Source organism: Chiloscyllium plagiosum, unplaced genomic scaffold, assembly GCF_037043375.1.
Source record: "Chiloscyllium plagiosum isolate Xiang-an unplaced genomic scaffold, Cpla_swu_hap1 HiC_scaffold_3, whole genome shotgun sequence".
Lineage (NCBI taxonomy): Eukaryota > Metazoa > Chordata > Chondrichthyes > Orectolobiformes > Hemiscylliidae > Chiloscyllium > Chiloscyllium plagiosum.
In genome coordinates this window covers 152,564,893-152,581,278 of record NW_028270141.1, presented here as the reverse complement: position 1 = coordinate 152,581,278, position 16,386 = coordinate 152,564,893, and the positions used below count along the sequence as shown (strand labels likewise).

General features: G+C 52.0%; 1 protein-coding gene across 2 annotated transcripts in view; it reads right to left on the bottom strand.

Annotated features, from left to right (window-relative positions):
* The window catches only part of cul9 (cullin 9), a 198,422-nt gene that overhangs the window by 172,769 nt on the left and 9,267 nt on the right, over positions 1-16,386 (bottom strand). The window lies entirely within an intron of this gene.

The following is a 16,386-nucleotide window of genomic DNA, read 5'->3' as shown; positions in this document are numbered from 1 at the left end:
CGCCCACAAATATCTGGGATATCTGGTTGGCATGGACAGGTTGGACCGAAGGGTCTGTTTCCCATGCTGTACATCTCTATGACTATAATGGGTTTGCTCGATTTTTAAAGTTCTTATCCATCTGTCAAAATTACTCTTTGATCCTTTCAAACTTAACATAGGTTTGACCTGGGTCCCTCAGATTCCTGAAAAGTTGCCTATAGGCTTCTGGTACAAGCTCTTATGCTTGTAAGGGCTTTCTTCACATCCTCATGCTCCCCAGATACCACCTCTGAAGTGCTGCGGATACCTCACTAGCCCTACCTACAAGTTTCATTTGGATCAACAAAACCCACATTGCCACTGGCCACTGAATTTTTTTAGCCACCTTTTCAAATGAGATCAAAAAGGCTTCCACATCGTTCTCATCAAATTTAGGCAATGCTTGAACATAGTTAAACAGTTTCTCACTCGGCTTCTGGCAACCAGGGGCTTGGTAATCCTCACTCTCTTCCTCTCTAAGCCTATCCTCAGCCTTTATCTCCAGCCGTTTATGCTGACTTTGTTTTTTAGAATGTCAGTTTTTGAAGTTCAAACACTTTTCTTCTGCTGCTCTCTTCTTCCCTCTCCTTTTTTAAGCGTAACAAACTGTTTCATTTCTGCTGCCGTTTCCTTATCCCTTGCCTCTAACTCAAGATGCTTCATTTGCAATCGAATTCTTGCCATCTCTATAGATTCTGATGGTTTCTCCAGCAAGTTTAAATGCTGATCTACTGCTGTAATTATCTCTCCTTTCTTCACAGAAGCAGGCCTTTCCAATTCCAGCTACTCTGCTAATTCTTGTAACTTGGTCTTATTCACTATTTGCAAAATTTCCAAAGTCACCACATCCAACTTACGGTGACTGAAAGAGCCATTACTGTCCCAAGTTTTGTCTACCCAACCAAACCAACATATGAAATAAAGACGCTAGCACCTACCACTCGCGGTTTAAAATCCTGCAAAGCACCCCCAACCTGTTATGGATTAGGCCAGACCACTCAAAACATTCTTAAGCAGGCAGCCCAGACCATACCTTTGCAATTTGTTTCTGTGAGTGTACAGTGAACATTACCTGGATTAAGTTAGCTAGGTTGGCTACTAGGTTTTAAAACAGACAAAAATTTATTCACAAAATTACATAATGAAACACAAAGAACAGAATAAAGAACCCCTCCAGAACTCAACCTCTGCAACTAGACAATTATGCTGTTCAGAATACACACAACAGTCCTAATAAGCAAACCCCCTTTAATAACCGTGCAGGCACACTCACCCAGGCGCAGGCATACACACACACACACACACATCCAGGCAGGGAGAGCACCAGAGTTTCAACACAGCTCCCTGTTGAACTTCCCAGTTCAAGACAACTAAAACTGCTCAACTCAGCTAAAGAGCTGACCATTCTCCTTTCATTATGCAGCTCACTTCTAAAACATGACCACTTTGGCCTGATGCCTCATCGGTTTACATATAAATAAAATGCCTTTCAAAATCCTTTTCATCTCTGTACCAAACCAGACTGATCGGAGCCTGGCCTGGTTTATCACCCCTTTGAAAAAAATATCAAAGGCAGAGTCTCCTTGAGCCAAAGAACAGCTTTTAGTAAAAAAGGGACTAGCTTTGTGACAACACAAACCCTCAAGTCCTTTTAAATGCTTTCAAAAATAATGAGATTTACCAAACAACTTAAACCAAATACAATTTTTTTTTGTTACTTCTTCCAGGTCAAAGGTCTTCACAGTGTTGCATCTGTGTGCCATTGATGGAGTGTGTGTGTATGTGGTGCCAATCAAATAGGCTGCTCTGGTCTGGATGATGTGGAGCTTCGTGAGTGTTGTTGGAGCTACACTCATCCAGGAAGGCGGGGAGTATTCCATCACACTGATGACCTGTGGCCTGTAAATGGAGGACAGGCTTTTGCAGTTTGGGGGGGGGGGGGGGGGGGGGGGGGGGGGGAGAAGGTTGCAGGACTCCTGTCCTACCCTCTGGCCTGCACTTGGTAACTGGCTAATACAGTTCCTGGTTATTAATGATTCAGGATGTTAACTCTGGGGATCTTGATGGCAATCTTACTGACTGCTCAGGCTTTTTGCAAGACCACAGCTGATGATTTGTTTGGCCATGAATATCCAGGTCTTAATGCAGGGAGGAATTGATTGTGTCAGTATCACTCAAAATACTGTGATACAGTGCTAAACTTACACAATTTTGAAATGCGCAAAGCAGTTTGCTGCTTCTAAATTAGAAGTTCATAATGAGCAACAAAAAAACCCATTCCCCGTCCCAATTTTTTTGGGTATACTTGGCAAAAGTGTTTCACACTACATGAAATGTTACTGGTACTGGGTTCTTCATATAAATTATGAAGATGAGAATTTTCTCACTGAAACATGATGAACTTTGACATGCCTAACTCAGATTGAGCCTTGTGTCTGTAAGCAGATGCCTTGATATGTAACCCTATCTTCAGTGGGATGTTTAAATTAAGTTGCAACAAGCACAGTACATGCCCCACTATCACATTGTAACTACATGTTTAAAAAGCAAACACTGCATACTTGCTCAGTTCAGAATGCTAGATTCGATTAATTGATCTCACCACAATGATTTGAACATGCTGTCCAAGATATGAACTGAACATCAACAATCTCAAAGCCTTTTATGGCATAAGGCAATCATTTTTCTCCCCAGATACATTTCCGTCCCTATCCAATCAGACAAAAATAATTACAGGCATTTCTACCTCAAAAATAAACTTGCAGATATTATCCAGGAACTGATCCAAACAAAGTTTCTCAGACTACCCCTGAAATACTAGATCCTAAACAAGGTCAATGCGTTTGCATTACCTTTTGTCGCTTCCTCCCAACACCTCACCTTTCACTCAAACATTCAATCAGTCAACAAAAGCTATCTTAAAATTTGACAATAACAAGTATAATGCTAGCAGTTAGGAGAAAGTGAGGACTGCAGATGCTGGAGACCAGAGTTGAAAAATGTGGTGCTGAAAAACACCACATAATGCTAGCAGTTACCTAATTCGACTGCCCACATGCTTTCAAACAAAAAAAGGATGCAAGGTTCAATATCAGAAATTAAAAGCAAAGTCTCATTGAACTCCAGCAGAATAATACAATAAAAAAAACCTTGAAACTGTCAGGCCCTATTATTCCTTTCTAATTACCAAGTTAAAAAGTACGTTATTTCTAATATCATCTCATGGAATGAGGGGGTTAATGGTTGGGCCAGTACTTACTGCCCATCCCAACGTGTCCTCAAGAAAGTAGTGGAGGGGGCACCCAGATCGCTGTTAGGAATAGAGTTCTAGGGTTTTGATCCAATAATAGTGAAGGAATAGTGATGTACTCCCAAGTCAGGATGGTGAGTCGTCTGAAGAGAAATAAGAACATACATAAGAACTCGGAGCAGGAATAGGCCATCTGGCCCTTCAGGCCTGCTCCACAACACAATAAGATCATGGCTGATCTTTGCGTGGCCTCAGCTTCACTTACCTGCCCTCTCACCATAACCCTTAATTCCTTCAGGTTTTTTTTTTAACAATCTTAGCTTTAAAAACATTTACTGTGGTGTCAACTACTTCACTGGGCAGGGAATTCCACAGATTCACAACCCTTTGGGTGAAGAAGTTCCTTCTCAATTTGGTCCTAAATCTGCTCCCCACAATTTTGTGGCTGTGCCCTCTTTCCCCAGTTTCACCCACCAGTGGAAACATCCTCTCTACTTCTATCTTATCTATTCCCTTCATATATTTCTATATGATCCCCACTTATTCTAAATTCCAATGAATATAATCCTAGTCTACTCAATCTCTCCTCATAATCAAACCTCTCAACTCTGGAGTCAACCTCGTGAACTTCCACTGAACCCCCTCTAGCGCCAGTACATCCTTTCCCAAGGAGACCAACACTGCACACAGTACTCCAGGTGTGGCCTCACCAGCACCCTATTCAGCTCCAACATAACCTCCCTGCTTTTAAACTCGATCCCTTTAGCAAAGGGACAAAATTCCATTTGCTTTCTTAATTATCTGTTGCACCTGTGACCAATTTTGTGTTATTCATACACAAGGACACACAGGCCCCTCTGCACAGCAGCATGCTGCATCTTTTTTACCATTCAAATAATAGTCCTCTTTAATGTTATTCCTACCAAAATGGATGACTTCACATTTATTAACATTGTATTCCATCTGCCAGACTTTGGCCACTCACTCAAAACATTTACATTCCTCTGCAAAGTTTCAGCCTTTGGCACACTTTGCTCTGCCACTCATCTTAGTGTCATCTGCAAACTTTGACATTGTACATGGTCCCAACTCCAAATCATTTATGTAACCTGTGAATAATTGTAGTCGCAACACTGATCCCTGAGGCATACCACTAGTTACTGTCTGCCAGCCAGAATAGTAGTGATTTATCTCCACTTTTTGCTTCCTGTTAGTTAAGTAATCCTCTATCCATGCTAATACTTTATCTATAATGCCATCCATCCTTATGCAGCAGCCTCTTATGCACTACCTTGCTGAAGGCCTTTTGGAAATCTAGGTACACCATATCCACTGGGTTCCCATTGTCCCGTGCTCATAATGTCTTCATAGAACTCCAAAAGCTTAGTTAAGCCTGACCTGCCCTTCATGGTCTCATGCTGCGTCTGCCCAACTGGACGATTTCTATCTAGATGCCTTGCTATTCCTTCCGTGATAACAGACTCAAGCATTTCCTCTACTACAGAAGTTAAGCTAACCATATATTTCCCCATCTTTTGTCTATTGCCCTTTTAAAACAGTGGCATCACATTTGCAGTTTTCCAATCGGCTGGAACTGCCCGGGAGTCCAGTGAATTTTGGAAAATTACCACAAGTGCACTTGCTATTTCTTCCGCCATCTCTTTTAGCAGCCTGGGATACATTCCATCAGAGCCAGGACACTTGTCTATCCTTAGCTCAATCAGCTTGCCCAACACTACCCCTATAATGATAATTATTGTTTCTAGGTCCTCACTTACCTTTGTCTCCTGGTCAATTCCTGGCATGGTATTCGTCTCCTCCACTGTGAAGACCAACAAAATACCTACTCAATGCCTCAGCCATTTCCTCATATCCCATTACTAAATCCTCCTTCTCATCCTCTAAAGGATCAATGTTTACTTTAGCCGCTCTTTTCCGATTTATATATTTATAGAAATTTTTGCTGTCTTTATATTCTGTGCAAGTTTTTTCCTCATGTACTATCTTACTTTTCTTTATAGCTCTTTTTGGCATAGCATCAGCACAACATCGAAGGCCAAAGGGCCTGTACTGCGCTGTAATGTTCTATGTTCGATGTTGTGTGTTCAAACAGGCCACAAGTACACAGGGATCCTGAGAATGAGCAACAGAATGAGGCTCTTCCCACTTGTCTGCAGAACACAGATAAAAATTCTTACAACCATGGTAATTTAACCAAGATGGAAACACCATATGCTACTGATGAAGCAATCATGGCTATAGTATATTCTTCAACTGAGGAAATCAATGTCTGCTCATTTAGTGAAACAGAGAAAGCAGGAATAGGCCATTCAGCCTGTCAAGTCTGCTGCGCCACTCATCATCACAGCCGATCAACTTAGTAGCCTGCCCTGCTTTCCCCCTATATCCTCTGACCTCTTTAGCCCCACTTCTTGAAACCTTATAAGATGTTGGCCTCGACTGCTTTCGATGTTGGTAAATTTCACCAACTCCTCACTCGCAACATTTCTTCTCATCTCAACCCAAATTGTTTGGCCTACATTCCCAGAGTCCGACCCCTGAATCTGGACTCCTAATATCAGGAACATCCTTCCTGCATCTACCCTGACTAGTCCTTGTTTCCTTGAGATCCCTCCTCATTCTTCTCAAGTCCAGTGAATAAAATCCTAACCGATTCAATTTCTCCGCCTGCCATCCTAGGTATCATAATCAAAAATGTTGGTGCTGGAAAAGCACAGCAGGTTAGGCAGCATCAAAGCAGCAGGAGAATCAATATTTTGGGTATAAGCCGTTCATCAGGAATGCCTGACATGTTGATTCTCCTGCTCCTCTGATCCTGCCTGACCTGCGCTTTTCCAGCGCCAACCTTTTGACTCTGATCTCCAGCATCTGCAGTACTCACTTTCTCCATTCCAGGTATCAGTCTGGTAGATCTTTACTGCACTACCTCTACATAAGAGCATCCTTCCTTAGGAAAGGAAATTATAAGTGCACATAATATCCTAGGTATGGTCTCACAAAGACCCTGTACAGTTGCAGCAAGAGATATCCCTACTCGTTCACTCAAATCCTCTTCTTATTGAGAGAGCCAATATACCATTTGTCTACATGACCCCTTGCTGCACCTGAATGTTTACCTTCAGTGACTGGTGTATAAGGTCACCGAGGAGTGTTTGCACACTTCCCTCAATTTATAGCCAGACAATAATCAGTCGTCCTGCTTTTATTCCCAAAGTGGATAACCTCATATTTATCCCCATTATACTTCATCTGGCATGCATTTGCCCAATACTCAAGCATCTCTGCACCTTCCTCACAGTTCACCCTTCCACCCAAATACAAATCAATTTGCAGAATCACATCCTGGAAGTGACCCTTTTGAGTCCAGGCAGTATGCTGATAAATTCTATTCCATTGGTCATGGGTTTTGGTAGGGGGTCCTTGTGCGGCTCTTGAGCCCACTACTAGACCTGAAAAATCGACCACAGATTTGGTAGGTTTCCCAAGGGACAGAAGTTGTCCTTGGCCTTGAGATTGCTGGCATTCCTTTCACCCATTCCTTTTCTGGAATTCCTTTCGCTAGTAGGCATTCTCAAAGATTTGTGTCCCTTCATACAGGAGCTTCCTCCAAATCAGTTTCTTCTGAACAAGGGTCACCCACACAATGACATCTTTGTTGCATTTCTTGAGAAACCTTCAGGGAGTTTTGGAAATGGCTTCAGTTGTCGTCTTCTGCTTCAAGCTCAATGTTCTGCATTTTAGATGTTATAGGAAGGCTAGAGAGGTGAGTGGCATTTTTGATTAAGGAAAATATTACTACTGTAATTAGAGAAAATATTTCTGAGGGATCATTTAGTGAAAACATATGGGTGGTAAATAACAATGGGATGATAACCTTGATTGTACTGTACAGTTGCCCCCCCCCACCCCCCCCAATAGTCAGACGGAAATGGAGATTCAAAAAGGTAGAGACCTCTCAAAGGTCTGTAAGAATAACAAGGCTGTAATAGTAGGGAATTTTAATTTTCAAAACATCGACTTGGACTACCATATTGGTTAAGGTTAGATGGTGAAGAATTTGTTGAATGTGTTCAAGAAAAGTTTCTTTATCAGTATGCAAATGATCTTACTAGAGGAGGAGCAAAACCTTCTCGTGGGAAATAAGGCTGGCTAAATGACTGGAGTGTTAGTAAGGGAACACTGGGACTAGTAAGCATAATATATTTTTCCATACTATTTCAAAACTAATAATAAGTCTTCCATAGAAGTTAAAGTTCTTAACTGAATTAAAGCAAATTTTAAGGGTATGAAACAAGAGCTTTCAAAAGTTGATTGGAGTAGACTGCTTGCAGGTAAAGGGACAACTGACAAGTGGAAGACCTTCAAAGTGCGATAATGAGAGCTCAGAATGTTTCTGTTAGAGTGAAAGGCAAGGTTAGTAAGATTAGGGAACAATGGATGAAAAAAGATAATGTAGTTCCCGTCAAGAATTTAAAAAATCATATTAGATATAGACAACGGGGAGCAACTGGATCACTTGAAGAGTTTAGGGCCATTCTTAAGGGGGAAATCAGGAAATCAAAGAGAGGAATACAAGATAGCCTTGGCAGATATAGTAAACGATAATTTTTAGAATCTTTTTGGATTAAGAGCAGGAAAGCAAATAGAGAGCGCGTAGGACCGCTTAAATATCAAGGAGGTTGTCTTTGTGTTGAACCTCAGGAAATGAGAGTGATATTAAATGAATGTCATGGTTGTGGGTATGTTCACTGAGCTGGGAAGTTGATTTGTAGACATCTCATTCCCTGTTTAGGTGAAATCTCAGTGCTTTAGAACCTCCTGTGAAATGCTGCTGTGCTGTCTCTTCTGAAATTTATTTGGTTCCATTCCTGTTGCTTCCAAGTGCCAGTTCCGGTTGTTCATTGTACTGACCGGTATATTAAGTCTCGGTCTGTGTTTGTTGATGCAGTTCATCTGCAAATCAATTTCCCAGCTTGGTGAACTTACCCACAACGACAAAAACCAGCACCAAGCTACAAAGCATTACGCAAACCTTGAATATTAAATGAATATTTTGCATTAGATTTTTACTGCGAAGGGAGAAATAGAGGCTAGGGAACTCCGGGAAATACAAATTGATTTTTTAAAAACAGTCCACGTTACAGAAAGGTTTTAGAAGACAAAGATAGATAAATCTTTAGGACCTGATCAAATGTATCCCAGGATGGTGAGGAAGGAAATTGCAGGGATATAAATAGAAATATTTGTATTTAGAAACATGGGTGAATTACCAGACAGTGACTAATGTTGGGCCATTGTTTAAAAAGAGACAAGGAGAAGCCAAGACACTATAGACCTGACAGCCTGACAGCTGTGGTGATTAAGTTGTTGGAGGTGAATCTGAAAGATAGGATTTGCACACATTTGGAGAGGCAAGGATTGATAAGGGATAATCAACATGATATTGTGCAAGGAAAATCATGTCTCACAAACCTGATTGAGTTTTTAAATGAAGTAATCAAACAGATTGATGAGGACAGAGCGGTAGACCTTGTTTACTTAGACTTTAGTAAAGCCTCTGACAAGGTTCTGCATGGTAGACTAATGAGTAAAGTTAGATCATATAGAATTCAGGGTGAGCTTGCCAAATGGTTATAAAATTAGTTTTCTGGTGGTGGAGGGTTGTTTTTCAGACTAGAGGCCTGTAACCAATGGTGCTCCATTGGGTGCACTTTTGTTTGTCATTTATGTAAATGATTTGGATGAGAATATAGGAGGCATGGTTACTATGTTTGTAAATAACACACAGATTGGTGGCATAATGGACAGGGAAGGTGGTTATCTAAGGTTACAAAGAAATCTTGATCAATTAGGTGAATGGGCTGAGGAGTGGCAGATGGAGTTTAATTTGGATAAATGCAAGGTATTGCATTTTGGTAATACAAACAATGACAAGGCTTATACAATTCATAGTAATGGCTCTGGGTGGTGTTGTAGAACAGAGACACCTCTGAGTGAGTGTACGTTGGAATTTACACGAGCACACGTACCAGATCGAATGTCATCCGAATCAGCTGGGTAACATCCCAACACTCACCATCAGATCATTGATCTAGAATTCCTGTCCAACCCACACCCAGCTCCTACACATGAGCCTTTTCAAGCTAACTTTTAAGCCAAACCTTTTATTAGCCTCCATACCCAAACTACTTTGATTCAATATTTATGTTAGCTATTCTCAGGATCTTTTCCCATAATAAAAGGTCTAAATAAATGCAAGTTTATTTTCTGGGTCAGCCCTTAAGATTGGGGAAGGGGTTGAGGTCTGCAAATGTCAGCACATTTAAGGAGAAGAATGAAACTCAGCTGACAAAATCTATTTTATATACTTACAAAAGGAGTTCAAAGTACACAACAGGAACACATCATGTGCAGGTTAGTCAATGATGCACGTCTGTCAGAATGCTTCAATGCTTTCATACTAAGAATCACTAAAATCTGCCACATCCAGTCAGCTGCAACTTGTGATTCCTTTACTGTCACCTCACCCAAAACTACATAATCTGGAGCTGTCAGAATAGCTATTAATGACTGGATTTATCTTTAGGTAAATTACCATAAGACTCAGGTACTCTGTGGAGCTCTAAATAGGAATACCTATATGGGAAGGTCCTTTACATTGGAAGGTATTTATAAAAAGTCAGACCACACCTCTCGTTTTCCACTTTGTTTATTATTTCCACGTTGTTTGGAAAAGGCCATAACCTAAGATTAGTCACTCAATGTAAAGTTGGTACATCAAACAAAACTGTAACCAGACTTAAGCCATTTAGATTAACCTCCTGTCCTCACTTCGCCCATACAGAATTGCGATAAGCCAAACACCAGACATCAATTTTACTGCCAATCACTAATCAGAGGGTCCAGTCAAGAGAAGGCTCAGGGGTTAGCACAGCTGCCTCACAGAACCAGAGACACGGTTTCAATTTCAGCCTCGGGTGACTATCCGTGTGGAGTTTGTACATTCTCCCTGTGTCTGCGTGGGTTTCCTCCCACACAGTCCAAAGATGTGTAGGTTAGGTGAATTGGCTATGCTAAATTGCGCATAGTTTTCAGGGATGTGTGGGCTCGGTGCATTAATCAGAGGAAATGAAGTGTAATGGGGGAGGGAAATGGATCAGTGTGGGATAGTCTTCAGAGGGTCAGTGTGAACTTGTTGGGCCAAATGGCCTGTTTCCACACTATGAGGATTCTATGAAAGCTGTATTATTATGAGGACAGAGAAAAGAAAACTAGATTCTGTCAAACTGGCATACTCATTCACAGCAACTGTAATCAGAAGGACAAGGTCTACAAGTACTACTCGAGACCATAGACAACTTACAGCTAAGACCTACAGATCTGATGAAAACAGGAAGGGATTCACGAGGTCGCATGAATCATATTCCTCTTCTCTCCCCACCCACCAACCCCTATCCAAACCAAACAGGAAGGATTTACAGCAAACTACTGTTTCCTGCAGATTGGAGTGCTGATTGCTGTTGCACAACGTTCAAATTTAATAAAATATTAACCTCAACATCATAATTCCAAGACTCATTCTAGTTAAATACTCTTCAATCAGTACACACTTTTCAACATCAATTCTACATTCAGTATCTGTTCATTTCTCCAATATTCAAAATCATCACAACATAATCAACCCTTCTCCTTAGATCCCAACCCTCTCCTTTCCAGGCCACCTCTTACCGCTCTGCCTTCCCACATGAATGCTACCCCCTCCCCTTCATATTCCCTCCTTTCCACACCCCACCTCATTTCTAGTCCCATTCCCCATCCCAATCCTCTCCGCCACCAGCCACTTTTGTTCACCGCCCCCCTCGCCCCACCAGCCCCCCCTTCACCCCACCGCCCCACCCCCCCCCCCTCGCCACCCCGCCCTACCCCCCCACCTCGCCGCCCCGCCCCCTTCACCTCGCCGCCCCGCCCCGCCCCCCTCACCTCGCCGCCCCCCCCTCCCCCCTCACCTCACCGCGCCCCCCCTCCCCTTCACCTCACCTCGCCCCCCCCTTCACCTCACCTCACCGCCCCCCCCTCCCCCTTCACCTCACCTCGCCCCCCCCTTCACCTCACCTCACCGCCCCCCCCCTCCCCCTCACCTCACCGCCCCCCCCTCCCCCTTCACCTCACCTCACCGCCCCCCCCTCCCCCTTCACCTCACCTCACCGCCCCCCCCTCCCCCTTCACCTCACCTCACCGCCCCCCCCTCCCCCTTCACCTCACCTCACCGCCCCCCCCTCCCCCTTCACCTCACCTCACCGCCCCCCCCTCCCCCTTCACCTCACCTCACCGCCCCCCCCTCCCCCTTCACCTCACCTCACCGCCACCCCCCTTCACCTCACCTCCCTCCCCCCCTTCACCTCACCGCCCTCCCCCCCTTCACCTCACCTCGCCCCCCCCTTCACCTCACCTCACCGCCCCCCCCTCCCCCTTCACCTCACCTCACCGCCCCCCCCTCCCCCTTCACCTCACCTCACCGCCCCCCCCTCCCCCTTCACCTCACCTCACCGCCACCCCCTCCCCTTCACCTCACCTCACCGCCACCCCCTCCCCCTTCACCTCACCTCACCGCCCCCCCCCCTTCACCTCACCTCACCGCCACCCCCTCCCCCTTCACCTCACCGCCACCCCCTCCCCCTTCACCTCACCTCACCGCCACCCCCCTCCCCCTTCACCTCACCTCACCGCCACCCCCTCCCCCTTCACCTCACCGCCCCCCCCTCCCCCTTCACCTCACCGCCACCCCCTCCCCCTTCACCTCACCTCACCGCCACCCCCTCCCCCTTCACCTCACCTCACCGCCCCCCCTCCCCCTTCACCTCACCTCACCGCCCCCCCCCCTTCACCTCACCTCACCGCCCCCCCCTCCCCCTTCACCTCACCTCACCGCCCCCCCCTCCCCCTTCACCTCACCTCACCGCCCCCCCCTCCCCCTTCACCTCACCTCACCGCCCCCCCCTCCCCCTTCACCTCACCTCACCGCCCCCCCCTCCCCCTTCACCTCACCTCACCGCCCCCCCCTCCCCCTTCACCTCACCGTCCCCCCCTCCCCCTTCACCTCACCTCACCGTCCCCCCCTCCCCCTTCACCTCACCTCACCGCCCCCCCCTCCCCCTTCACCTCACCTCACCGCCCCCCCCCTCCCCCTTCACCTCACCTCACCGCCCCCCCCCTCCCCCTTCACCTCACCTCACCGCCCCCCCTCCCCTTCACCTCACCGCCCCCCCCCCTTCACCTCACCTCACCGCCACCCCCTCCCCCTTCACCTCACCTCACCGCCACCCCCTCCCCCTTCACTTCACCTCACCGCCCCCCCCCTTCACCTCACCTCACCGCCACCCCCCCCCTTCACCTCACCCCCCCGCCCCCCCCTCCCCCTTCACCTCACCTCACCGGCCCCTCTCCCCCTTCACCTCACCTCACCGCCCCACCCCCCCTTCACCTCACCTCACCGCCCCCCCCTTCACCTCACCTCACCGCCCCCCCCTCCCCCTTCACCTCACCGCCCCCCCCTCCCCCTTCACCTCACCTCACCGCCCCCCCCTCCCCCTTCACCTCACCTCACCGCCCCACCCTTCACCTCACCGCCCCCCCTTCACCTCACCGCCCCCCCCCTTCACCTCACCGCCCCCCTCCCTTCACCTCACCGCCACCCCCCTTCACCTCACCGCCCTCCCCCCCTTCACCTCACCGCCCTCCCCCCCTTCACCTCACCTCGCCCCCCCCTTCACCTCACCTCACCCCCCCCTTCACCTCACCTCACCGCCCCCCCCTCCCCCTTCACCTCACCTCACCGCCCCCCCCTCCCCCTTCACCTCACCTCACCGCCCCCCCCTCCCCCTTCACCTCACCTCACCGCCACCCCCTCCCCCTTCACCTCACCTCACCGCCACCCCATCCGCCTTCACCTCACCTCACCGCCACCCCCTCCCCCTTCACCTCACCTCACCGCCACCCCCTCCCCCTTCACCTCACCTCACCGCCACCCCCTCCCCCTTCACCTCACCTCACCGCCCCCCCCCCCTTCACTTCACCTCACCCCCACCCCCTCCCCCTTCACCTCACCTCACCCCCACCCCCTCCCCCTTCACCTCACCGCCCCCCCCTCCCCCTTCACCTCACCTCACCGCCCCCCCCTCCCCCTTCACCTCACCTCACCGCCCCCCCTTCACCTCACCGCCCCCCCTTCACCTCACCGCCCCCCCTTCACCTCACCGCCCCCCCTTCACCTCACCGCCCCCCCTTCACCTCACCGCCCCCCCTTCACCTCACCGCCCCCCCTTCACCTCACCGCCCCCCCTTCACCTCACCGCCCCCCCTTCACCTCACCGCCCCCCCTTCACCTCACCGCCCCCCCTTCACCTCACCGCCCCCCCTTCACCTCACCGCCCCCCCCTTCACCTCACCGCCCCCCTCCCTTCACCTCACCGCCCCCCTCCCTTCACCTCACCCCCCCCTCCCTTCACCTCACCGCCCCCCCCCTTCACCTCACCTCCCTCCCCCCCTTCACCTCACCTCACCGCCCTCCCCCCCTTCACCTCACCGCCCTCCCCCCTTCACCTCACCTCACCGCCCCCCCTCCCCCTTCACCTCACCTCACCGCCCCCCCTCCCCCTTCACCTCACCTCACCGCCCCCCCCTCCCCCTTCACTTCACCTCACCGCCCCCCCCACCCCCTTCACTTCACCTCACCGCCCCCCCTCCCCCTTCACCTCACCGCCCCCCCTCCCCCTTCACCTCACCTCACCGCCCCCCCTCCCCCTTCACCTCACCGCCCCCCCCTTCACCTCACCGCCCCCCCTTCACCTCACCGCGCCCCCCTTCACCTCACCGCCCCCCTCCCTTCACCTCACCGCCCCCCTCCCTTCACCTCACCGCCCCCCTCCCTTCACCTCACCTCCCTCCCCCCCTTCACCTCACCTCACCGCCCCCCCTCCCCCTTCCCCTCACCTCACCGCCCCCCCTCCCCCTTCCCCTCACCTCACCGCCCCCCCTCCCCCTTCACTTCACCTCACCGCCCCCCCTCCCCCTTCACCTCACCGCCCGCCCTCCCTCTCACTTCACCTCACTGCCCCACCCCTCCCCCTCACCGCCCCCCCTCCCCCTTCACCTTGTATCACCGCCCTCCCCCCCCTTCCCCTCACCGCCCTCCCCCACCCCGCCCTCCCCGACCCCGCCCTCCCCCTCCCCCTTCACCTCACCGCCCCCCCCTCCCCCTTCACCTCACCACCCCCCCTCCCCCTTCACCTCACCGCCCACCCCCTTCACCTCACCGCCCCCCCCTTCACCTCACCGCCCCCCCCCTTCACCTCACCGCCCCCCCCCTTCACCTCACCGCCCCCCCCTTCCTCTTCACCTCACCGCCCCCCCCTCCCCCTTCACCTCACCGCCCCCCCCTCCCTCTCACTTCACCTCACTGCCCCACCCCTCCCCCGCACCGCCCCCCCTCCCCCTTCACCTTGTATCACCGCCCTCCCCCCCCTTCACCTCGCCTCACCGCCCTCCCCCTCCCCGCCCCCGCCCTCCCCCTCCCCCTTCACCTCACCGCCCCCCCTCCCCCTTCACCTCACCGCCCCCCCCTCCCCCTTCACCTCACCGCCCCCCCCTCCCCCTTCACCTCACCGCCCCCCCCTCCCTCTCACTTCACCTCACCGCCCCACCCCTCCCCCTCACCGCCCCCCCTCCCACTTCACCTTGTATCACCGCCCTCCCCCCCCTTCACCTCGCCTCACCGCCCTCCCCCTCCCCGCCCCCGCCCTCCCCCTCCCCCTTCACCTCACCGCCCCCCCTCCACCTCCACCTCACCGCCCCCCCCCTCCCCCTCCACCTCACCGCCCTCCCCCTCCACCTCCACCTCACCGCCCCCCCCCCCCTCCACCTCACCGCCCCCCCCCCCCTCCACCTCACCGCCCCCCCCCTCCCCCTCCACCTCCACCTCACCGCCCCCCCCCTCCCCCTCCACCTCCACCTCACCGCCCCCCCCCTCCCCCTCCACCTCCACCTCACCGCCCCCCCCCTCCCCCTCCACCTCCACCTCACCGCCCCCCCCCTCCCCCTCCACCTCCACCTCACCGCCCCCCCCCTCCCCCTCCACCTCCACCTCACCGCCCCCCCCCCTCCCCCTCCACCTCCACCTCACCGCCCCCCCCCTCCCCCTCCACCTCCACCTCACCGCCCCCCCCCCCCCTCCCCCTCCACCTCCACCTCACCGCCCCCCCCCTCCCCCTCCCCCTCCACCTCCACCTCACCGCCCCCCCCCTCCACCTCCACCTCACCGCCCCCCCCCTCCCCCTCCACCTCACCGCCCCCCCCCTCCCCCTCCACCTCCACCTCACCGCCCCCCCCCTCCCCCTCCCCCTCACCGCCCCCCCCTCCCCCTCCCCCTCACCGCCCCCCCTCCCCCTCCCCCTCCACCTCACCGCCCCCCCCCTCCACCTCACCGCCCCCCCCCTCCACCTCACCGCCCCCCCCCTCCACCTCACCGCCCCCCCCTCCACCTCACCTCCCCCCCCTCCACCTCACCTCCCCCCCCCTCCCCCTCCACCTCACCGCCCCCCCCTCCCCCTCCACCTCACCGCCCCCCCCTCCCCCTTCACCTCACCGCCCCCCCCCTTCACCTCACCGCCCCCCCCCTTCACCTCACCGCCCCCTCCCTTCACCTCACCGCCCCCTCCCTTCACCTCACCGCCCCCTCCCTTCACCTCACCGCCCCCTCCCTTCACCTCACCGCCCCCTCCCTTCACCTCACCGCCCCCTCCCTTCACCTCACCGCCCCCTCCCTTCACCTCACCGCCCCCTCCCTTCACCTCACCGCCCCCTCCCTTCACCTCACCGCCCCCTCCCTTCACCTCACCGCCCCCTCCCTTCACCTCACCGCCCCCTCCCTTCACCTCACCGCCCCCTCCCTTCACCTCACCGCCCCCTCCCTTCACCTCACCGCCCCCTCTCTTCACCTCACCGCCCCCTCCCTTCACCTCACCGCCCCCTCCCTTCACCTCACCGCCCCCTCCCTTCACCTCACCGCCCCCTCCCTTCACCTCACCGCCCCCTCCCTT